This window comes from Protobothrops mucrosquamatus, unplaced genomic scaffold, assembly GCF_001527695.2.
Source record: "Protobothrops mucrosquamatus isolate PMUCROS unplaced genomic scaffold, P.Mucros_1.0 scaffold3306, whole genome shotgun sequence".
NCBI classification, from domain to species: domain Eukaryota; kingdom Metazoa; phylum Chordata; class Lepidosauria; order Squamata; family Viperidae; genus Protobothrops; species Protobothrops mucrosquamatus.
This window is the reverse complement of record NW_015389296.1, coordinates 29,709-55,240: the sequence shown is the minus strand read 5'-3', so window position 1 is coordinate 55,240 and position 25,532 is coordinate 29,709. Positions and strand designations below refer to the sequence as shown.

Sequence of the window (25,532 nt, the reverse complement as noted above, 5' to 3'; positions counted from 1 at the left end):
GTTTGATGGCTAATAACACCACTCTTTTTTTGGAGTAGTACCATAAAAGTATATATCAATGGAAAGATAATTTAATCAAAAATGTAATGCAACATAGTTTGTTCAGTTATCTATACTGCATTCTATGAAAAGCGATAGCCAAATAACCAGAAAAAGGAAGCACAATTTGCTTAGGTTGATATCAGGTAGCTTTCCTTCATCTGATTGTAGTCAATGAGAGTGAGTGTTTAGACAGCCAATCGGGTGTCATCTTGTTTTGGCAATGAGCCAATCAGATCACAGTAGGATTCAGTTATTGATGTCATATATAGAAGCTAAGGAGGACATTTGTCAGTGTGTTATGTGATTGCTATCAAGTTGGTTGGGTTTTTTGTGTTCTTTCATTTAGTGAGCTTGTAAAAACGTAATAAAATTAAAGTGCAAAGAGTTGACAGGTCACCCAGGAAGCAATGTAAAATAGTATTATTAAGTGAACAAGGCTACAGTTATAAAGAAATTTAGAAGAAAAATTGGTGGAAACTTAACCAAAGGTGGCATTTCTACTGTACACTTTTCCCAAAAGGTTTCCACAATTTTGGCCACTACTGTGTGCCTCTCTTCCAGGAGGCTAACTAATACGACATTTTCTGTATGCTCCCCACTCACTCTCTCTCTCTGCCCTTTTTCTTGTTTTCTTAAAATTTAGCTAAGAACAGAAATGGAAAAGCAAAGCAAATAAAGGACAGACTCAGCTCTAAAAAAAAAAAAAGGATACCTTCACTTAGTGTCACTCCAGGATACAGCCGAATTGAGACCATGGAGAGGACAAATAAACCGGCTTGAAGGAATGTCCAGAGTATTTATTCGCTTGCTTATTTCATAATCAATCAATCTGCTGCCTGGATCCTGCCCTGGGGTTCCTATGTCCCTCTTTCATTTCCAGAGCTCCATCAAGTCTTCCTCTCCCACTTCTTTCCCCTGTCCCAGGACATCCATCTTCCCAAGAGATTCTGGGAAAAGAGACACCCCAGCAAAGAAAGCAAGAAAACACTTTCTCTCCCAACGTCGTTTTGTTTATTACAGCCGCACTCCCGTGCCCATCATCCCCGACCTTCTCACCAGTATATCCTTCCAGTGTTTCTCAACCTTGACCATTTTAAGGCATGTGGACTTCAACTCCCAGAATTCCACAGCCAGCATTGCTGGCTGTGGAATTCTGGGAGTTGAAGTCCACATGCCTTAAAATGGTCAAGGTTGAGAAACACTGCAGTTTACCCCTCCGACCAAATACTCCGCCAGCGCAGGAGTTCGGTCTTCGACGTCACAACGGAACAGAGCATGCGCAGGAAAGACTCTTGACAGCACGACCTGCGGTACAAGAAGAGAGCCGAGGCTTCTGCTTTTGTGCTGAGGGGCGGGGGGAAGAGCTCGCTCGTCAAGGGGAGGAAACAACGGTCGCCTATGGGCTTTTCCCTCTCTAGGAAAGAGAACTCTACCTCTAGGAGGCCCAACCTCCAGGAGGCCAGGACGGCGCGTGAAATTTTGGCGGGAACGATTTGCAGCTGCTCTTCTCCGCCTCAGAAGCTCTGGGAGCGGAGCTCCCCCCCCCGACACCGGGAAAGGGGCGGAGCGAGGGGAGGAGCGGGCGGGGGAGGGTCCGCTGTGACTGAGAGCGGCCTCGGAGCGAGCTTCCCCCCGCTCGGGCTGCGCCGAAGCGGGAGGCCGGATGGAAGCCCCGGGGGCAGGAGCAGCAGCGGCCCCCGCGGCACTTCAGGCGGGGAGCGGCGGCGGCGACCCGAAAGGCCTCCCCGAGGGGTCCCGCAGCTCCGAGGCCGAGCGCCGGCGCTTCCGCAGCTGTCGCCCCCGGGAGACCGAGGGGATCCGGGCGCTCTGCAGCCGCCTGCACCGGCTGTGTCTTGGGTGGCTGCGGCCCGAGCGGAGCGGCAAAGCCGAGATGCTGGACCGGGTGGTGCTGGAGCAGCTGCTGGCCCTGCTGCCCCCGGAGCTGGCGGGCTGGCTGCGGGAGTGCGGGGCGGAGAGCTGCGCCCAGGCGGTGGCCCTGGCCGAGGGCTTCCTGCTCGGCCCGCCGCCCTCCTCCGCCCCCCGGGAGCCCCCCGGAGAGGGCCGGCAGGTGAGACAAGTTGACCCTTAGGGATGCCTGGGATAAGAGACATTAAGAAGACGTCTACACTTCTTGGAATTCTTCATCCTTTGAGGGCTTACTTGTTTTTGAGGCAAATGCTTGGTTTTCGTCTTGGTGATAATGCCACGGGAGGAAGGAGAAATTCACTCAGGATAATAAGAGAGTCCAAGAGTTTGAGGGAGGCCAGAATCCCCTCTCCATCCTCTCCTCCTTTCCTTCAATGCCTGAATGAATGGACGATTTGTTCCATTTCAGCTGATTTTCTTCAAACTACTCATTCTAATTAATGGCAGAGCAAATAATAATAATAAAGTTGGAAGAGACCTTGGAGGTCATCTAGTCCAACCCCCTGGTCAGGCAGGAAACCCTATACCACTTCGGACAAATGGCTGTCCAATCTCTTCTTAAAAACTTCCAGTGTTGGAGCATTCAAAGCTTCTGGAGGCAGGTTGTTCCACTGGTTAATTGTTCTAACTGTCAGGAAATTTCTCCTTAGTTCTAGGTTGCTTCTCTCTTTGGTTAGTTTCCATCTGTTGCTTCTTGTCCTGCCTTCAGGCGCTTTGGAGAATAGCTTGACTCCTTTGTAGCAGCCCCTGAGATATTGGAACACTGCTATCATGTCCCCCCTCGTCCTTCTCTTCATAAAACTAGACATACCCAATTCCAGCAACCGTTCCTTATATGTTTTAGCCTCCAGTCCCCTAATCATCTTTGTTGCTCTTCTCTGTACTCTTTCTAGAGTCTCAACATCTTTTTTACATCGTGGTGACAAAAACTGGATGCAGTATTCCAAGTGTGGCCTTACCAAGGCATTGTAAAGTGGTGTTAATATTTCACGTGATCTTGATTCTATCCCTCTGTTAATGCAGCCTAACACTGTGTTGGCTTTTTTGGCAGCTGCAGCATACTGCTGTCTCATATTTAAGTGATTGTCCACTAGGACTCCGAGATCACTCTCACAGTTACTACTATTGAGCAAGGTACCCCCTATACTATACCTGTACATTTGTTTTTTCTTGCCTAAATGTAGAACCTTTTTTCACCATTGAATTTCATTTTGTTGGATAGCGCCCAGTGTTCAACTCTGTCCAGATCCTCCTGTATCTTAAGCCTATCTTCTGGAGCCTATTTTAAGCCTATCTTATTTTAAAGTCTTACTTGCCTGCTTCTCTTCTTTATAAACAGTCACTGGGAACATACATCTAGAGAAAATACATTGGTATGTTTATATTTGGTTTGAAACATGCGGAACAGGCCTTCGTCCCGCAGTGGATAAACAATGGCTAAAATGATGATGATGATAATGGTATAGTCATAGCATAATAGTCTGTGACAGGGGTGTTCAACTGCTGGCCCACGGGCCAGATGCATCATACTGAAACCGCGCCCACCCCATTGCTGGCAATGGGGGAAAAGTCGTGATACGTTGCACGATGTCACGTGACGTGACATGTTTAACATGCCTGGTCTATGGGAATGATGTCGGGAATGGTTGAAAAGCCAGACTGAACAAACATCATGTAAAATGTTTCTCACTCCCTACAAAGAGACTGAGTGTGCGTCTCTCTCACAAAACCACCTCAGTGTTTATCCCAAAGTCTGTCTGAATTTCCAGTTTGGCAGTCTCTCCATTGCAAGAGGCATAGGGAAGCCATAACGAAAGGAAGATCAATTCCTTCCCATTCAAGATCTTATTTTTTGGGGGGGAGTTAATTCCATAGAATGAAATTCAACCCCAAGGGCTATAAGAGAGTCTTTTTCCCCCCATATATTTTATTGATTTTTTTAAAACATAAAAATCACTTAATAGTTGGTAAACAGTGTGTTTGCTGGGTTTACATTTGTAAAGAAAAATCATTAACAGTTGGTTTCTATAATCCATAATCCACATAGTACATTTAGTTGATTGCCCCTTTTCCCCAAAATGTCTTTTTTGCATACCTTGAAATAATACAGTTTTTATTATTTTGATAAATAACAGTTACATATATGATTTTCCCCCAATATTCCTAGAAATAATGATCACATCGATATAATATTTCTTTTCTACCTAATCATCCTGGTTGCCTCATCTTATATCCTGTTACAGTCCTTATTTAGATTTGTTTCTCCCTATAAAGTTCAAAGTATTCTTGCTGGTTAAGATTTTCTCAACAGTTAATTGCATTTAAAGATTTAAATCCATTTTTCCCATATAAACTATCTCAACAGTTTTACATTTCTTAAAGAATAGGTAAAAACAGTAAAGGGAAAGAGAGCAAGAATAAAGAAACATAAAAAGTAAAATACTACTTAAAATATATATTCCTCCTAAGCTAATATATATTCATTCCCCAAATTTCTTACTCTTTTTAACCATGATTAAAAATATATTTAATCTTTAAATATTCCATTTAATGTGCCTAGTCATCTAATCCTTTAACTTTTATTCAAAACATTTTTTCTTTTTTATACATTATAATTTCCCTAAATTCAGACACATTTAATTATCTAAAACATTTCCTTCATCTAGGCCATTTCAGCAGTATTATATTACTTATCTCTTATATAAGAGAGTCTTAAGGCTTTGAGGGAGGAGACCAGAATCCCTACTGTGCACTGCCTTTCTTTCCCTTAATGCATGAATGAACTGAGGCACTATTCCATATCAGCTGACATTCTTCAAACTATTCATTCTCATTTATGATAAAAGAAATCTTATTTAGAAGTCCTGCACTCCTGCTTCTCTTCTTTACAAACAGTCATACATTGGTATAGTGCAGGGGTAGGCAACCTTGACTCTTTTATGACTCGTGGACTTCAACTCCCAGAATTCCTCAGCCAGCCATGCTGAAGGAAAAGAGAGAGGTTTCCAAGCTGAGCCATGGTGGCTCAGGAATTCTGGGAGTTGAAGTCCACGAGTCATAATAGAGCCAAGGTTGCCTACCCCTGGTATAGTGTAAGGGTCTGTGAGAATGATGTTAGGCAAATGGTTGAAAAGCCATACTGAACAACCAAGGTATCTTAGTCCCCACAAAGAGACTGGATGTGCATCTGCCACACAAAACCATCTCGGTGTTCATCTCATGGTCTGTCCCTAAATTGCCAGGAAGCAAAGGGAAGTCAAAAGAAAAGAGAAGATCGATTCCTTCCCACTCAAGAGTTAGATTACTAAATCTAAAGGAAAAGGCTCCTAGTAGAAGATATTGAACAGGTATAGTACATCCACATAGGAGGAAAGAGAAGGATACAAGATAAAGGAGCAACTCCTGATCAGAATGAAAAGAGGAAAAAAAACAGAGGCAATGAAACATTTCCTAACAATGACAGGCATTTACCCAGAAATAGCCACTTTCAAATTGGAATCCTTGAGTTCTCTTACTTTGACTTGGGTTGGGGAATTGTACAGGTAAGGCAGGTAAATAACAAAGTTACTGTCTTTTGAATGTGGATCATAAACCAGGCTTCTTTTTCAGATGCAGGAGCCATTCACAGGAGAGAACTCAGCAGAGCTCCAGGAAAGAGAAAATCAATGCAGTCCTTCTCAAGAGTTGCTTTTCAAGAGGTTCCAACTAGGGCTATTTCAGCAGGTAACTAAGTTTTTTCTGGGAGCAGCAGAGTTCAAGCTCCCACTTTTTATGAGCTGCTTCTACAGTATAGCTAGATGCTGAATCTATGTGTAGTTGAACACAGTGTCCCCCCCCCCCTGAGCCTCATTCATTCAACTTTTATCATTTTGGAGACACTAAAGAATTCAGAGCCTGAGAGGCTTGTATTAGGCAATGTAATTTATTTGTTGAATATTTTTGTAATACTTCACAGAAGAGTGGAGGAACCAGTTAAAAAACTACCATGAATTAAAATTATTGGAAGAGCATAATAACCGCTTCAGAAATATTGTATCTTAAGCACAGATTTCCAATGAAAAAGCCCTAAGATCAACACTAAATGTTGATCAGTAAGACTATTCTTCAAGTGCCTTTGAATTTCCAGGCCCTTCTGAAATAGGCCATGGAAGAAATTCCTACTCGCTGTGTCCTCTTTTGTAAAGAATATAGAATTTCCTCCCCAAGTCAGGTGAGTCTCTGGATTCTGTTCCTTAAATCCTACTTGCTGAGTGTTTCCAAACCAGCAGGGGTACTGTGTTGCTGTTCAACAACTTGGATGCAGTCATATTTTGTGCACTTGGAGCACTAACTAATAGGGTGAGGGTGACTGGAGGCTTCACAGCCACAAGGACCAGGTGGACATCCAGACGTAAATTTGTTCTGTAAGAAAATGCCCATTTGTTTTCTTGCAAAGCTCTGTTTTGTGCAGTGAGAGGGAAAACGTCTTTTCTGGGATTCTCTGCTAAAGAACATTCTCATTCTAGGACTCTGATCCTTTTGAGGAGGTCACTGTGGACTTCACAGAGGAGGAGTGGGCACTACTGGATTCGGGCCAGAGAGCCTTGTACATAGAAGTCACGCTGGAGGCTTTTAAGAATATTGTTACCTTGCGTAAGTCTGCACTTTGCTCTGTGTTCCATTCATTAGGCAAAGAAGTTTTTTTTCAGTGGGAGGTAAACAGAGAAGATACCTGCAGTCTAGTTGCTTAAGGTGATCACATTTCCTTAAGGCCTTGTTAGAAATGCTTACCGTAGTTTTGGGAAATACCCCAGATCCGTGGTGGCAAACCTATGGCATGCATGCCACAGGTGGCATGCAGAGCCCTCTCTGTGGGCATGCGAGCCATTGCCCCAGTCCTAGCCGTTTAGCTGGGTTTTATAAAAAAAAAAAGGTTCAATCAATCAATTTCAACTTCTCGTGGGAAAAAAAGATATCGTAAAGTTGGAATTGATTGATTGAACTTTTTTGTCCCACCCAGTCTGCCGTTACCACCGCAACCACGCCCACCCAATGGCCACGCCCACCCAATGGGCCATGCCCATCCGGCACCTGACGATATATAAGTGGGTTTTGGCTTGCAGTTTGGGCACTCGGTCTCTAAAAGATTCACCATCACTGCCCCAGATTGTCCAATCAACAGCAAAGTCTTTATGTGGTTCCCAGCTGAAAAATCCTTTGGATATCATCAGAATTTCCTAGCTTACAATTTGCATCCAAGACCTCCAAACTGGATTCATAGCTGATGCCATATCTGAAATGCAGATGGGCCTGTTTTTCAGAGAAGTCTCCCTCCCTAACAGCTGGGTTTTTTCCACATAATTTTATTAAGGATTATCTTAAACAGAGAAAACACATACACCAATGTAATACAAAAGAAAAAAAATATTTAGAAAATGCAGAAACATCCCATACCTATGTTTGTATGTATATGAAAGAAATTTCCCCTTCATCACCATCAAGTACTGTATGTTCAGCATTAACAACTTACCTATTAAAATGCAACCAAAATACCTCTTCATTCCATGTCACCAATATTCTATGAACTCATCTCTAAATCTTCAGAGCTCCTTACCATTCAGAAAAGATCCAGTAAAAATTAACAAAAATACCTAATAACATATTTAATAATATATTCCCCATTTCCACTTAGTCTCCTTTCGCCCATCCCTCTTTTAACAATTAAACTTTGCAAAAAGGAATTAAAAACTATTAAACGTTACCAACCCCGTCTTCCTCCCAACCATCATTTAATCCCATATTTTTTTCTATATTCTTTTCATTCCAAATTCTTATCACCCTTCAAGTCTACCGTACTTGTAATTTCCTTAAAGTAACTTGAATAGATCTCTTATATTTCAATTTAAAACAGTATCATTTACTTGCATTTATAATTCCAGTGAAGCCTTGTCAGTTGTCTCTAGAGAGATTAGTTAATTTTTGTTACTAACTTCTGATTCCAGTAAAGAGTTAAAAGGTTAAAAAACGTCAAAGGCCCATAAATCAAATCTTTAAGGTAGCCATCTTGTGCTCTGATAATCAACCTTCAAGGTTTTGCTTTACAACTGATATGTAAACAAGACAGATTTTCTAGTAGAAAATGTTCTTTTGTAATTAACTTCATAGATTTTAAATCTTTTTCACAAAGCATTTTAAAGCTTTCCAAAAACAACTCTAAAATCACTTCTTGCCTGTATATTGCAATGGATTACAAAAAATAAAGATTTTAGAAAACTGGAAAACTGATGTTCTTTCTAAAATGAACTGAAGGGAATGCCACCCAACAACTGAGAAGGCGGCATTTACGGTTCAGAGCATGATGGAACTTTTAGCTGATAACAAGTGGCTGCAGAAATTACAGGTTTTGCTGTCAGCTTACAAAAATAAGATGTATAAAGTATATGTGGATAATCTCCAGTTCTTCTAGAAAAAAATCCGGCTATTCAAATCTGAGATCCACCGGCCAGTTTCAGCAAAATCCCATACAATATAAAGTAGAAATGGGCAATCTCCAGTTCTCTTTTTTTTCTAGAAAAAAAAATTGGCAGTCCAATCCTGACATCCACCTGCTAGTTTTGGTGAAATCCCTTAAAGAAAAAAGGGGGTATTGGTTCTCTTCACCCCATGAGGACTTATCTCCCCCTCCTTCACAGTTCTAAATTCCCATAGAAATTTCTATTTTCTTTCCAAGCAGGTGATGCAATGGAGGAGAAGCAGGAGGGGTTAATGCTGCTGCAAACAACAAACTACGAAGGAGAAGTGATATTTGACCATCAAACGAATCCAAAAAGACAAGAGAGAAGCCACTCGGAAGGTGGAGGGGAAAGGTCCTCCACATCTCATCATTTCTTTTCTCTTACTTTACCTAAGAACCTTTATAGGAAAAACAAACCACAAAATACTGTAAAATTGGGGGAGGATTCCTGCCTGAGCAAAGCAACTAAAATATGCACGAAATGTGGAAAGAGCTTTAGTAGCAATGCTAGCCTTAATGGCCATCAAAGGATCCACACAGCTGAGAAACCATACAGTTGCGAGGAATGTGGAAAGGGCTTTGCTTTAATAGGAAAACTTAATTCTCATAAANATTGGAAACACAGCTGGTAATATTTGGTTTTAATTCGGCTTTTATCGGGGTTTATTTTTTGTATTTCTGTATTTTTGTATTTTGCATTTTTTGTATTGTGTGTATATTATTTGTTTTTAATATGCTGTGAACCGCCCTGAGTCCTATGGGAGAAGGGCGGTATACAAATTAAATTATCTATCTAAATTATCTATCTATCTATCTCTTATATAGGAGAATCTTAAGGCTTTGAGGGAGGGGGCCAGAATCCCTACTGTGCACTGCCTTTCTTTCCCTTAATGCATGAATGAACTGAGGCACTATTCCATATCAGCTGACATTCTTCAAACTATTCATTCTCATTTATGATAAAAGAAATTTTATTTTGAAGTCCTGCACTCCTGCTTCTCTTCTTTACAGTCATACATTGGTATAGTGCAGGGGTAGGCAACCTTGGCTCTTTTATGACTCGTGGACTTCAACTCCCAGAATTCCTCAGCCAGCCATGCTGACGGAAAAGAGAGAGGTTTCCAAGCTGAGCCATGGTGGCTCAGGAATTCTGGGAGTTGAAGTCCACGAGTCATAATAGATTAGAGCCAAGGTTGCCTACCCCTGGTATAGTGTAAGGGTCTGTGGGAATGATGTTAGGCAAATGGTTGAAAAGCCATACTGAACAATCAAGGTATCTTAGTCCCCACAAAGAGACTGGATGTGCATCTGCCGCACAAAACCAACTCGGTGTTCATCTCAAGGTCTGTCCCTAAATTGCCAGGTTGATGGTCTCCCCACTACAGGAAGCAAATGGAAGCCAAAAGAAAAGAGAAGATCGATTCCTTCCCACTCAAGAGTTAGATTACTAAATCTAAAGGAAAAGGCTCCTAGTAGAAGATATTGAACAGGTATAGGTACATCCACATAGGAGGAAAGAGAAGGATACAAGATAAAGGAGCAACTCCTGATCAGAATGAAAAGAGGAAAAAAACAGAGGCAATGAAACATTTCCCAACAATGACAGGCATTTACCCAGAAATAGCCACTTTCAAATTGGAATCCTTGAGTTCTCTTACTTTGACTTGGGTTGGGGAATTGTACAGGTAAGGCAGGTAAATAACAAAGTTACTGTCTTTTGAATGTGGATCATAAACCAGGCTTCTTTTTCAGATGCAGGAGCCATTCACAGGAGAGAACTCAGCAGAGCTCCAGGAAAGAGAAAATCAATGCAGTCCTTCTCAAGAGTTGCTTTTCAAGAGGTTCCAACTAGGGCTATTTCAGCAGGTAACTAAGTTTTTTCTGAGAGCAGCAGAATTCAAGCTCCCACTTTTTATGAGCTGCTTCTACAGTATAGCCAGATGCTGAATCTATGTGTAGTTGAACACGGTATCCCCCCCCCCCCCCAATGAGCCTCATTCATTCAACTTTTATCATTTTGGAGACACTAAAGAATTCAGAGCCTGAGAGGCTTGTATTAGGCAATGTAATTTATTTGTTGAATATTTTTGTAATACTTCACAGAAGAGTGGAGGAACCAGTTAAAAAACTACCATGAATTAAAATTATTGGAATAGCATAATAACCGCTTCAGAAATATTGTATCTTAAGCACAGATTTCCAATGAAAAAGCCCTAAGATCAACACTAAATGTTGATCAGTAAGACTATTCTTCAAGTGCCTTTGAATTTCCAGGCCCTTCTGAAATAGGCCATGGAAGAAATTCCTACTCGCTGTGTCCTCTTTTGTAAAGAATATAGAATTTCCTCCCCAAGTCAGATGAGCCTCTGGATTCTGTTCCTTAAATCCTACTTGCTGAGTTTTTCCAAACGAGCAGGGGTACTATGTTGCTGTTCAACAACTTGGATGCAGTCATATTTTGTGCACTTGGAGCACTAACTATTAGGGTGAGGATGACTGGAAGCCACCATGTGGACATCCAGACGTAAATTTGTTCTGTAAGAAAATGCCCATTTGTTTTCTTGCAAAGCTCTGTTTTGTGCAGTGAGAGGGAAAACATCTTTTCTGGGATTCTCTGCTAAAGAACATTCTCATTCTAGGACTCTGATCCTTTTGAGGAGGTCACTGTGGACTTCACAGAGGAGGAGTGGGCACTACTGGATTCGGGCCAGAGAGCCTTGTACATAGAAGTCACGCTGGAGGCTTTTAAGAATATTGTTACCTTGCGTAAGTCTGCACTTTGTGTTCCATTCATTAGGCAAAGAAGGTTTTTTTCAGTGGGAGGTAAACAGAGAAGATACCTGCAGTCTAGTTGCTTAAGGTGATCACATTTCCTTAAGGCCTTGTTAGAAATGCTTACCGTAGTTTTGGGAAACACCCCAGATCCGTGGTGGCGAACCTATGGCATGCATGCCACAGGTGGCATGCAGAGCCCTCTCTGTGGGCATGCGAGCCATTGCCCCAGTCCTAGCCCTTCAGCTGGGTTTTATAAAAAAAAAAAAGGTTCAATCAATCAATTTCAACTTCTCGTGGGAAAAAAAAGATATCGTAAAGTTGGAATTGATTGATTGAACTTTTTTGTCCCACCCAGTCTGCCGTTACCACCGCAACCACGCCCGCCCAATGGCCACGCCCACCCAATGGGCCATGCCCATCCGGCACCTGACGATATATAAGTGGGTTTTGGCCTGCAGTTTGGGCACTCGGTCTCTAAAAGATTCACCATCACTGCCCCAGATTGTCCAATCAACAGCAAAGTCTTTATGTGGTTCCCAGCTGAAAAATCCTTTGAATATCATCAGAATTTCCTAGCTTACAATTTGCATCCAAGACCTCCAAACTGGATCCATAGCTGATGCCATATCTGAAATGCAGATGGGCCTGTTTTTCAGAGAAGTCTCCCTCCTTAACAGCTGGGTTTTTTCCACATAATTTTATTAAGGATTATCTTAAATAGAGAAAACACATACACCAATGTAATACAAAAGAAAAAAAATATTTAGAAAATGCAGAAACATTCCATACCTATGTTTGTATGTATACGAAAAAAAATTCCCCTTCATCACCATCAAGTATGTTCAGCATTAACAACTTACCTATTAAAATGCAACCAAAATACCTCTTCATTCCATATGTCACCAATATTCTATGAACTCATCTCTAAATCTTCAGAGCTCCTTACCATTCAGCAAAGATCCAGTAAAAATTAACAAAAATACCTAATAACATATTTAATAATATATTCCCCGTTTCCACTTAGTCTCCTTTCGCCCATCCCTCTTTTAACAATTAAACTTTGCAAAAAGGAATTAAAAACTATTAAACGTTACCAACCTGTCTTCTTCCCAACCATCATTTAATCCCATATTTTTTTCTATATTCTTTTCATTCCAAATTCTTATCACTCTTCAAGTCTACCGTACTTGTAATTTCCTTAAAGTAACTTGAATAGATCTCTTATATTTCAATTTAAAACAGTATCATTCACTTGCATGTATAATTCCAGTGAAGCCTTGTCAGTTGTCTCTAGAGAGATTTGTTAGTTTTTGTTACTAACTTCTGATTCCAGTAAAGAGTTAAAAGGTTAAAAAACGTCAAAGGCCCATAAATCAAATCTTTAAGGTAGCCATCTTGTGCTCTGATAATCAACCTTCAAGGTTTTGCTTTACAACTGATAAGTAAACAAGACAGATTTTCTAGTAGAAAATGTTCTTTTATAATTAACTTCATAGATTTTAAAACTTTTTCACAAAGCATTTTAAAGCTTTCCAAAAACAACTCTAAAATCACTTCTTGCCTGTATATTGCAATGGATTACAAAAAAATAAAGATTTTAGAAAACTGGAAAACTGATGTTCTTTCTAAAATGAACTGAAGGGAATGCCACCCAACAACTGAGAAGGCGGCATTTACGGTTCAGAGCATGATGGAACTTTTAGCTGATAACAAGTGGCTGCAGAAATTACAGGTTTTGCTGTCACCTTACAAAAATCAGATGTATAAAGTATATGTGGATAATCTCCAGTTCTTCTAGAAAAAAATCCGGCTATTCAAATCTGAGATCCACCGGCCAGTTTCAGCAAAATCCCCTACAATATAAAGTAGAAATGGGCAATCTCCAGTTCTCTTTTTCTTCTAGAAAAAAGAATTGGCAGTCCAATCCTGACATCCACCTGCTAGTTTTGGTGAAATCCCTTAAAGAAAAAAGGGGGTATTGGTTCTCTTCACCCCATGAGGACTTATCTCCCCCTCCTTCACAGTTCTAAATTCCCATAGAAATTTCTATTTTCTTTCCAAGCAGGTGATGCAATGGAGGAGAAGCAGGAGGGGTTAATGCTGCTGCAAACAACAAACTACGAAGGAGAAGTGATATTTGACCATCAAACAAATCCAAAAAGACAAGAGAGAAGCCACTCAGAAGGTGGAGGGGAAAAATCCTCCACATCTCATCATTTCTTTTCTCTTACTTTACCTAAAAACCTTTATAGGAAAACCAAACCACAAAATACTGTAAAATTGGGGGAGGATTCCTGCCTGAGCAAAGCAACTAAAATATGCACGAAATGTGGAAAGAGCTTTAGTAGCAATGCTAGCCTTAATGGCCATCAAAGGATCCACACAGCTGAGAAACCATACAGTTGCGAGGAATGTGGAAAGGGCTTTGCTTTAATAGGAAAACTTAATTCTCATAAAAGGATTCACACAGGAGAGAAACCATATAAATGCACAGCGTGTGGAAAGACCTTCTGTAGCAATGCTAGCCTTAATGGCCATCAAAGGATACACATAGCTGAGAAATCATATAGTTGCATGGAATGTGGAAAGGACTTTGCTTTAATAGAAAAACTTAATGCTCACAAAAGGATTCACACAGGAGAGAAACCAAATAAATGCACGATATGTGGAAAGAACTTCCATTTCAGGCGTAGTCTTACCCGTCATGAGAGGATCCACAGCAGGGAGAAAAAATATAGGTGCAACAAGTGTGGAAAGAGATACTTTGAGAACAGAGCCCTTACCATCCATCAAAGGATCCACACAGGGGAGAGACCTTATAAATGCCTGGAATGTGGAAAGAGCTTTTTTGACAACAAAGATCTTATTCGTCACCATAGGATCCACACGGGGGATAAGCCCTATCAATGTCTGGAATGTGGAAAGAGCTTTAGTCAGACAGGACATCTCAGTTCTCATAAAAGAATCCACACGGGGGAGAGGCCCTACAAATGTTTGCAGTGTGCAAAGAGCTTCCGTTCCAAAAGTTCTCTTAATCGCCATGAGAGGATCCACACAGGGGAGAAAAAATATAGCTGCAGAGTGTGTGGACGGGGATTTTTTGAGAACAGAGCCCTTACTATCCATCAAAGGATCCACACAGGGGAGAGACCTTATAAATGCCTGGAGTGTGGAAAGAGCTTTATTGAGAAAGGAAAACTTAATTTTCATAAAAGAGTCCACTCAAGGGAGATACTGTATGATTGCATCGAGTATGGAAAGCAGAAAGAAAGTCTTACTCATGATGGAATCCATGCAGGAGAGAAACCATATACATGCAGAGAATGTGGAAAGAGCTTCTATAGCAAGACTGGTCTTAATGGCCATCAAAGGATCCACATAGCTGTGAAACCATATAGTTGTGTGGAATGTGGAAAGGGCTTTGCTTTAATAGGAAAACTTAATTCTCATGAAAGGATCCACACGGGGGAGAAACCATATAATTGCACAATATGTGGAAAGAACTTCCATTTCAGGGGTAGTCTTAATCGTCATGACAAGATCCACAGAGGAGAGAAAAAAGTTAGTTGCCAGGATTGTGGAAAGAGATTCTTTGAAAAGGGAGCCCTTACTATCCATCAAAGAATCCATACAGGGGAGAGACCATACGAATGCCCGGAATGTGGAAAGAGCTTTTTTGAAAACAAACTTCTTATTCGTCACCAAAGGATCCACACAGGGGAGAGACCATATAAATGCCTGGAGTGTGGAAAGAGCTTTACTCAGAAAGGACATCTTAATTCCCATAAAAGAATTCACACAGGGGAGAGACCTTATAAATGCACAGAGTGTGGAAAGAACTTCCGTTTCAAAAGTTCTCTTAATCGCCATGAGAGGGTCCACACAGGAGAAAAAACATACCTGCAGGGAGTGTGGAAAGAGATTCATTGAGAACAGAGCCCTTACTATCCATCAAAGGATCTACGCGAAATAAACTTCATAAATGCCTGGAGTGTGGAAATAGGTTTACTCAGGCCAACTTAATTCTCATGAAAGAATCCATATTATGGAGAGACCAGATACAGCTACTCCTTGATTTAACAACCGTTCATTTAGTGACCACTCAAAGTTAAAATTAAAAAACTTTTCACACTCATGACTGTTGCAAAATCCCAATGATCACGTCATCAAAATTCGGGTACTCGGCCACTGGTATCTACAGATAGTCTTAAATTTACCACAGTTCATTTAATGACTGTCCAAAGTTACAATGACACTGAAAAATGTGACTTAATGACCATTTTTCAGTTAATCTTCACAGCATCCCCATGATCATGTGATCAAAATTCAGATCTGTGGCAACTGCTTCATATTTATGACCGTGGCTGTGACCCAAGGTCATGTGATCCTCTTTTGCGACCTGACAAGCAAAGTCAATGGGGAAGCCAGATTCACTTAACAACCAGGTTACTCACTTACCAGCTACAATGATTTACTTAACGGTGGCAAGAAAGATAAAATGGGGCAAAACTCCCTTAATAAATGTCTCACTTTACCAAAACTTTGGACTCAACTGTCATAAGGATTATCTGTATTTATAATACTTGACATCCAGGGTTATGCGATTTCCATTTGTAAACTTCTGCTGTGATTCCTTGCCAGCCAGTGGATCCGGCAGCTGAGTCTGAGGAATCAGATGAGGAGGAGGGGCCTGGACTGACATTAGAGTCAGAGGAAGGCTCTGAGGAGCTCCAAGACTTAAAAGTCAAATGAGGAGCCTGGCCCCTCAGGCTGAGACACAGCTGTGCTGGGAGCCTGAGTTGGACAATGATGAAGAACAGTTGGGACGAATCCAGGATGCACAAAAGCACAGGGAAGAAAAGCAAGTAGGACAGAGGAATGCAATGAGGCGGCTCCAAAGGCAAAGGAGAAGGCATTAGAAAGCCACACCTTGGCTAAATTATAAAAGGGAAGGTTTGGAAGGTGTTGGTTGCTGAAGGCAACTGTTCGTGTTGACAATTGAGTTTCTGTGGACTGTGTTTGCCTTGGACATTGACTCAGGTCTATGAGAATAAAAGGGGTTGGTTCTTGCGGTTCCTGTCTGTTTCTTGGAAGAGGGGTTTCTCCTTGTGAGCATAACAAGGACTCATGTAGGCTGAGACAGAACAATTTCCAATGTGGGAAGACAGATTCACTTAACCATACGCGTGGCTGTTAGCTGAACAACCCTACTTAAGAACTTCAGTGATTTAATGAACAACTGTGGCATAAAAGATTGCAAACTGGGACACGATAGACTTAACTGTCTTACTTAGCAACAGAAAGGTTAGGCTGAATTGTGGTTGTAAGTTGAGAACTACCTGTATTATTGTCCTTCTCTTTGAAATATCAAAAGACTTGATGCCATTAATTGATTTTGTTGGTGGGGGGAGGGGCTATTCCTCATGAGCATTTTTTTTCTTTCCTGAAACCTCACTAATAAAACCAAATCCAAATGTGATTTTCAACCAGGATATAAGGGATTTCAGCTCTTCTCTGCTGTATGTATTGACTGATGCGTTGGATTTCATTATTATGCAGGAATGCTCCTATGTTCCAATGTTTTCTGAGGACATTAATTGCCCAAACGTGCGAGCATTGTTTCTGCTGCCCTTGTTTTAATTCAGAGAATTATAAAGTATTTTGAGATGTTAAAATCAGTGCTTTTTTTCTAAAAAAAAAAGGTGCCAGAACTCAACACACGTCATACAACCCGCCTTGCCTACCCTAAAAGGTTCCATCCAAAAAAGGTGCCGGAACTCCGTTCTGGGCGTTCTATGAGAAAAAAAGCCCTGGTTAAAATGCAGACCTGCACAGGGCAAATAGCCAAACGACAGCAATCATACTGTAAAGAATGTTGCCTCGACCTTGATATGCAGGTATCCTCGACTTACGACCAGAAGTGAGCTCAAAATTTATGTTGCTAAGCGAGAAATTTCTTAAGTCAGTTTTGCCCCATTTTACGACTTTTCTTGCCACATTTGTTAAGCGAATCACTGCATTTGTTGAATTAGTAGAACCGTTGTTAAGTGAATCTGGCTTCCCCATTGAATTGGCTTGTCAGAAGGTTGCCAAGGTGATCACATGACCTCGAGATGTTGCAACAGTCGTAAGTGTGAAAAAGAGTCATAAGTCACCTTTTTTGCTGCTGCTTAGTGTCGAATGGTCACTAAATGAACTATTGTAAGTCGAAGACTACCAGTATAACACTGTATGCAGCAGATTAGCTCATAGGTTGTAGTGGGCTCGTGGTGTTCATAGTTTTAAATCTTTCGCTAAAGTCCTGATAAGGAATTTGTACTATTTCTTGGTTGCAGGCAACAGAGATTCATCTGGTCTCGGTACAAGAAATCAGCCAAATTCAATGCTCTTTTAGGTATAACTGAAAAACGAGGGCTGTTGCTTCTAGGATGAGATTGCACAGAGTGAATTATAAACAATAAAGACGTTCAAATTTTCGCTGCATTTGTTGTAAACCTCAGTTTTTAATACCTCAAAGATCCATAAGCTGCTTTAGATGAAATCTTTTCTCTGAAAGATATGACATTGCAAAATGGGCTGTCATTACATCAATCGTTAGTAGAGCATATGGAGGTTGCACGTACATTAAGCAAATCTTTCTGGATGTGGCGTGAAGGCTCAGTTTACACAAGAGAAGATAGCTAAGATAGTTGTCTTCCTTATTAGGAATGGAATATCTTCAAGAAACAATACTTGCCATTACTATTATTACATCCGTAACTCTTGTACTTTGAGGTTATCTTATACCAGTGATGGCGAACCTTTTAGAGACTGAGTGCCCAAAAACCACCTCGCCCCTGCCCCGCCCCCATCTCTCCTGGCCGCAGGGTCACCCACCGCCTCCATGGCCCGCTACAGCAGATCACCCAGGCGGCCCAGCAGCATCATGGTGGCCACGACCTCTATCCGCACCCCGCAGCATCATCTGCACACGATGGGGCGTGAGGGTGGAGTCTTGTCCTCGCTGCCCGGCTGCCATGTCCTTGGCTGCGCTGCTCCGTGCAGGCTGCGCCCTGGGCAACTCTGGGGCACTGCTGGTGAGGGGACCACGGGGGGTGGTGGGGCTGGGGCGGCGGCGTGCGTGTGCCCACAGAGAGGGCTCTGAGTACCCCCTCTGCACGGGTGCCATAGGTTCGCCACCACTGTCTTATACAATGCATTCCTGCCGCACAATGCTGCCCCTATTTTTAAAAAATCTGCTCTACAACAGACACAAAATATAACTGCTGTGGAAAATATATGAAGTTACTGTAGCTGCATACATTTGTATCTTTTTTTCCCGAGTTCTATTTTCCTGCACTTTCAGTTTTGTCTGTTATGGTGTTCTTATTTTCCCTTTTTGTTTTCTCTGTCCCAATTTATTGAGATAGCTGGAATTAAACAGTTTTGGAAAAGACCTTGCACCGCTTACTACTCAGAAGATGAGAAACAGAACTGGTATTGCTTTCATACCCAAGGAGGTGTATTATCTCCCACCTTCTCAGCTAATGAGCCTCTTTCTACCCTAATCCTTCAACCTTTCAAGGCTTATTAGTGGGCTAATGGTGAGGTTGCTTCCTTCTCTGAGGACTGGTAATTTAATTTCCTTTGCGGTGTAAAGCATCGACAGGTGACTCAGCTAAGCACCTTGGGTTCATAGCCAACTACTTATACAGTAGTGGCCAAAATTGTGGAAACCTTTTGGGAAAAGTGTACAGTAGAAATGCCACCTTTGGTTAAGTTTCCACCAATTTTTCTTCTAATTTCTTTATAACTGTAGCCTTGTTCACTTCATAATACTATTTTACATTGCCTTCTGGGTGACCAGTCAACTCTTTGCACTGTTACTTTAATTTTATTACATTTTACAAGCTCACTAAAAGAAAGAACACAAAAAAATCCAACCAACTTGATAGCGATCACGTAACACACTGACAAATGTCCTCCTCTCAGCTTCAATATATGACATCAACTGAATCCTACTGTGATTCAATTGGCTCATTGCCAAAACAAGATGACACCTGATTGGCTTTCTAAGCACTCATGCTCATTGGCTACAATCAGATGAAGGCAAGGTCCCTGATATCAACCTAAGCAAGTTGTGCTTCCTTTTTCTGGTTATTTGGCTATAACGTTTCATAGAATACAGTACAGATAATTGAACAAACTATGTTGCATTACATTCTTGATTAAATTATCTTTCCATTGATATATAATTTTATGGTACTATTCCAAAAAAAGAGTGGTGCTATTAGCCATCAAACCTCAAAAATACACTTTTCCCAAAAGGTTTCCACAATTTTGGCCACTACAGTATCTCCCTTCCAGGAGGTTAACAAGGCTAACCAGACTGCAGTAATATGAGACTTTCTATGTGCTTCCTACTGTCTCCTTGTCTGTTCTTTTTCTTCGTTTGCCTCTTAAAATTTAGCTAAAGCCTTTTTGATAGCTTTTTCTGCTGGTGAAGAGTGAAGGGATATGACAGTGATGGCGAACCTTTTAGAGACTGAGTGCCCAAACTGCAACCCAAAACCCACTTATGCATCGTCGAGTGCCGGGTGGGTGTGGCCAATTGGGTGGGCGTGGCTGCGGTGATAACGGCAGACTGGGTGGGACTAAAAAGTTCAATCAATCAATTCCAACTTTGCAAGATCTTTTTTTTTCCCCCGCGAGAAGTTGAAATTGATTGATTGAACCTTTTTTTTTGTTTTTTGCACATAGCAGTGGGGGCCTAAAGCGAAAAGGTTTTATAAACCCAGTTGAAGGCCTAGGACTGGGGCGATGGCGCACGTGCCCACAGAGAGGGCTCTGAGTGCCGCCTCTGGCACCTGTGCCATAGGTTCGCCACCACTGGGATAGATCTTCCCCATAATGGCAACCCCCTTGTGAGCAGTGCCATGACAATTATTCCTCACCACTGAAGCCTCTTGAGGGATGTGAGGGAAGAAATTCTTCAATGTTAAAAAAGTCTTGGCACTTTATTAATCAACTTTTTTTTTTATCCGTAATCCCCTTGCCATTCCCTTCTCCGATTCTTTTCTCCCCTTATCCGAAACCATCATCATGGCTAGCAGTAATTGAGTTTGCAATTTAAACGTAGCTGGGGGGGGGGGGGCAAACCCAGCCCAAGTGTTGTCTGATTTTTTTTTAAAAAAAACTTGTACAGTGAACCTGATGAACTCTTCAGGAATCAACTTGCCACAGACAACCAAACCGAAAAGGTGAAGATAAAAAAAAAAAGATTTGGATAGAATAGAAATAGAAAACAAAACTAAAGCCAGGGCAGACTTGGCTCCTGAAAAAAAAAAAGGATACCTTCGTTGAGCTTCACCACAGGAATAGACAGATTTCATCCAAAGCAGTTCATGGCCATTAAGACAAGGAGGGCAAGTAAACTGGCCTGAAGGAATCGCCAAAGTATTTACTTGCTTATTTAATAATAAAAGAATAAATTGTACAGGCTGGATGCTTGCCTTGGGACTGCTCTGTCCATCTCTCATTTCCAGAGCTCCATCGAGTCTTTCCAAAGAGCACGTCCACATGTTTAAGATATTCAGGAAAGGAGATTTTATCCCAAAGTCGCCTTGTTTTATTCCAGCCGCGCCGTGCCCATCATCCCCGACCTCCTCCTCCATCTCTCCCCCCCCCAAAAAAAATACTTCATCAATGCTGGAGTTTGAATCTTCGACGTCACAACGAAAGGGAGCATGCGCAGAAGAGTCTTGAAAGTCCGGCCTGCAGTACATAAGCTCACGCTTTTGCAGGGGGAGGAGCAGCTGTCTAGTCGAGGGGAGGAACCAACGGTCGCGTACAACGTTTGGTCTCTAGGACAGGTAGGAACCTTGGCTCTTTTATGACTCGTGGACTTCAACTCCCAGAATTCCTGAGCCAGCTGGGAGTTGAAGTCCACGAGTCATAAAAGTCCACGAGTCATAAAAGAGCCAAGGTTGCCTACCTCTGCTCTAGGAAGCAGCGCTCTGTGGTCCGGGCTCTGTGAGGCCTGGGCGGCGCGGGAAATTTTGGCGGGAACAATTTGCAGCTTCTCTGCTGAGGTGCAGAAACCCCAAAGGAAGCGGAGCGGCCCTTGTCCCCTTCTGCAAACCGGGAAGCGGCCTCGGAGGGAGTTAACCCCGTTCTGGCTGCGCCGAAGCGGGAGACGGAATGGCGACTCCGGGGGCGGGAACCGCAGCAGCCCCCGCGACCCTTCAGGCGGGGAGCGGCGGCGGTCCGAAATGCCTCCCCGAGGGGTCCCGCGACTCCGAGGCCGAGCGCCGGCGCTTCCGCAGCTGCCGCCCCCGGGAGGACGAGGGGCCCCGGGCGCTCTGCAGCCGCCTTCACCGGCTGTGCCGCGAGTGGCTGCGGCCCGAGCGGAGCGGCAAAGCCGAGATGCTGGACCGGGTGGTGCTGGAGCAGCTGCTGGACCTGCTGCCCCCGGAACTGGCGGGCTGGCTGCGGGAGTGCGGGGCGGAGAGCTGCGCCCAGGCGGTGGCCCTGGCCGAGGGGTTTCTGCTCGGCCCGCCGCCCGACTCCGCCCCACGGGAGCCCCCCGGAGAGGCGCGGCAGGTGAGAATTTCATCCTGGGCGTCCGTGGGGGTGTGTGGATAAAGTATATCTAGAAGCGTCTGTAAGAAATCAGAAGGATGAAGAAGACGTCTGCCCAGGCTTTTCTGAAACTCTGAAATATTTTGTCAACTTTATTTGTTCTTGAGGCAAATGCTTTTTTTTTTCCCTCTTGGAGATAATTCCATGGGAAGGAGGAGAAATTCACCCCCGGTGAGGATGGCTGCCAGAATTCCTTCAGTGCCCTACCCTTTCTCTTTTCTGTAATGGGTGAATGAACTGAGGGACTTGTGCCATTTCAGCTGACATTCTTCAAGCTCTTCATTTTCATTTACGATATAGCAAATCTTATTTTGAAATCCTGGATTCCTGCTTCTCTTTTTTACAAACAGACACTGGGAACATACATCTAGAGAACGTGTGTTGGTGTGATGTAATTATCTGCGGGAATGACTTTAGGAGAGCAGGTGAAAAGTCACACTGGATAACCATCTTCTCTAAATATATCTCAGTCGCCATAAGGAGACTGGGTGTGCATCTTGCTCACAAAACTATCTCAGTGTTCATCCCAAGCTCTGCCCCTGAATTGCCAAGTTGGAGGTCTCCCCACTGCAAGAGGTATAGGGAAGCCAAAAGAAAAAGAAAAGATCCATCCACTCAAGAGATAAGCTTTCTAAACCTAAAGGAAAAGACTCATGGAGGAAGAGAGAGAACAGGCATAGGTACGTTTGGAGGAAAGGCCAAAGCTATCAAGGAGAGAAGACAACTGATCAGAATGATAAGAAGAAATAAAGATAGGCAGTGAATCATTTCACAAAAATGGCAGGCATTTACTCAAAAGTAGCAGCCACTTTCAAATCAGAATCCCTGAGTTCTCTCACTTTGGCTTGGGGAATTGCAAAGGTAAGACAAGCAAACTAACATGATTACAGTCCAATGAACATGGATCATAAACCAGACTTCTGTTTCAAATGCAGGAGCTGTTCACAGGAGAGATCTCAACAGAGCTCCATGAAAGAGGAAAACAATGCAATCCTTCTCAAGGGTTCCTTTTCCAGAGGATCCAATTTGGGCCAGTACAGCAGGTAACTAGTTTATTATGAGAGCAGCAGAGTTCAACTTCCTTCTGTTGGTCTGCTGTTTCAACAGCAGTGGCTCCCAACCTTTTGGGCACCAAGGACTTATTCCATGGAGATTCCATGATTTTTCCATGGATCGGAGGGTGTGCAGTTTTACGTGCTGCCTGCATACTATGGATGGGGCTTCACTTGTTTGTGTGGCTCAGTTGTGGCATGCTGCGGACTAGTATAGGCAAGTGCTGAATCGCCCCCCCCTTACAGGATGAGTCACATTCATTCAACTTTCAAGATAATTTTGGAGATAAAGCAAGAGAGAATTCACAGCCTAATTGGGTAGTGTTAGGTAATGTAATTTATTGTTTAATATTTTGTAATACTTCACAGAGGAGTGGAGAAACCGGTTAAAAACAATAATTGCAGGAATTGAAATTATTAGAATATTGTAGTAATTTTGAGAAATATTGTGTCTTAAGGACAGATTTCCCATGAAAAAGCCACATCAGTAAGACTTTTCTTAAAGCGCCATTGTATTTCCAGGCCTTTTGAAATAGGCTATAGAAGAAATTCCTGGTGGCTGTATCCTGTTTTGTAAAGTGGGGGTCCCCAACCCCTGGGATGTGGCCCTCTGCCAAGCCGCAGCCCATTTGGAGCAGGGCCATGGAAGTGGTGGGCGAAGGCGTGTGTGCATGTACGAAGCTGCATTTGTGATAGCTGCAAATGCAAAACCATCCCCTCTCCCCTCTGCTGGTCCGCCGACCCAGAAAGATTGAATACTGTTGCAAAGAATGTAGAATTTCCTCCTGAAGTGAGATGAGCCTCTGGGTTCTATTCCCCAAATCCTACTTGCTGAGGTTTTCCAAACCAGCAGGAGCTCCCCGGGGAGCGCTGTTGCCATTCAACAACTTGAATGCAGTCATGTTTTGTGCACTTCAGAGCACCAGCTATTCAGGGCAAGGGTGACTGGCGGCTTCACAGCTACAAGGACCATGTGGACATCCAGATGTAAATTTGTCCTGCAAGAAAATGGACATTTGATTTCTTGCAAAGCTCTGCTTTTTGCAGTAAGAGGGAAAACGTCTTTCTGGGACTGTCTGCTATACAACATTCTCATTCTAGGGCTCTGATCACTTTGAGGAGGTCACTGTGAACTTCACAGAGGAGGAGTGGGCATTGCTGGATTCCGGCCAGAGAGCCTTGTGCAAAGAAGTCACCCTGGAGGCTTTTAGGAATATTGCAGCCCTGGGTAAGGCTTCACTTTACTCTGAGTTCAATTCATTGGGGGAAGGATGGTTTTTTTGAGTGGCAGGTAAATAGGGAAGATATCTGCAGTTAAGCTGGTTTAGGTGATCACCTCTCCTTAAAGCCTTGCTCACCATAGATTAGGAAAATGCACCGGATTGTCCAATCAGCTGTGAAGTCTTAATTTGGTTCCAAGCTGAAAAATCCCTTGGATTGCATCAGAATTACCTAATTAACAATTTGCACCCAACACCTCTAGGCTGGATTCATGTATGATGCCATACCTGGAATGCAGATTGGCATGGGTTTTTTTTTAAAAAAAACCAAATTTTATTGGTTTTTTAATTCTTAATACAAAGTGCTCGAGACACACCGTGGTGCTGGGGTAATCAAAACTCCAAAAACAAAACATATGTAAATAACTCAATCAGTAAATCAAATATTCCCTCTCTATTTCCCTCAAATAGCTTATATATTTAAAATAGTCTATTTCTAACAAATTTCTATTAATCCTAAACCTGTTTTATTTAAATACACACATTATCAGTTCAGATATCCCTTCCAAATATATCCTAATTCTTTAATTTCATCATAAATCTTGTTTATTTTTTCTTCCACTAATATCTCCAGTTAAGATAAAATATTGATCTATCCTATACATATCTAATCCATCAATCAATCAATTTTTTTAAGCTAACAAAATAATATCAACCTTAAATCATTTGAGTCCCTTAGACAAGGTTCTGATTTCATCCAATTATCAAACCTAATATCATCCATATTATCAAACAAAACAATCTTATTAGAATCACATTCAATTAATTATTAATTCAATCCTGATCTAAAACATCTCTTTATTTTTCTTCATTCCATTATATAATAATTTTCATACAATAATCACCCATTTTTCTTATTTCTACTCAAAAACTTAATCCTTAAATCAACCCATAGGTCTAAAATGCCTTATATCCAATATATATAATTTTAAATTTCTCTTTTCAGTCTTATTCTAGGCTTTTTTTCCTGCCAAACAGGTTTCCACAACAACGCTTCCCTTTCAGCCGATAGGTCTCTCTTTGTTGCTTGTGATGCCATTTGAGGCAGTAATAAGCTTCCTGTCGTCTGGATTGGACCTCCATTTCTCTTATTCTTGAAGCCTCGCTGCATTAAAGGTTCAAATCTCAATCTTTGCTTTTTCTTTTTCTTTTTTTTTTCAATATAAAATTTTTATTGTTTTCATCATAAAAAAAACAACACCAGTATTACACAATATTATTACACAATATTATATCCCACCCCCCCGGACTTCCCAAACCAAATCCCAGGCTAATATTCAAATATAAGTAAACGAATATTAATTTCTCTAACTCCACAAACTCTATTATAAACAATCCATCTCC

The 25,532-nt window shown here is 42.1% G+C and overlaps 1 pseudogene; it reads left to right on the top strand.

Annotated features, from left to right (window-relative positions):
- The first annotated feature begins 1,705 nt into the window (after positions 1 to 1,705).
- The window catches only part of LOC114923398, a 47,451-nt pseudogene continuing 23,624 nt past the window's right edge, over positions 1,706 to 25,532 (top strand).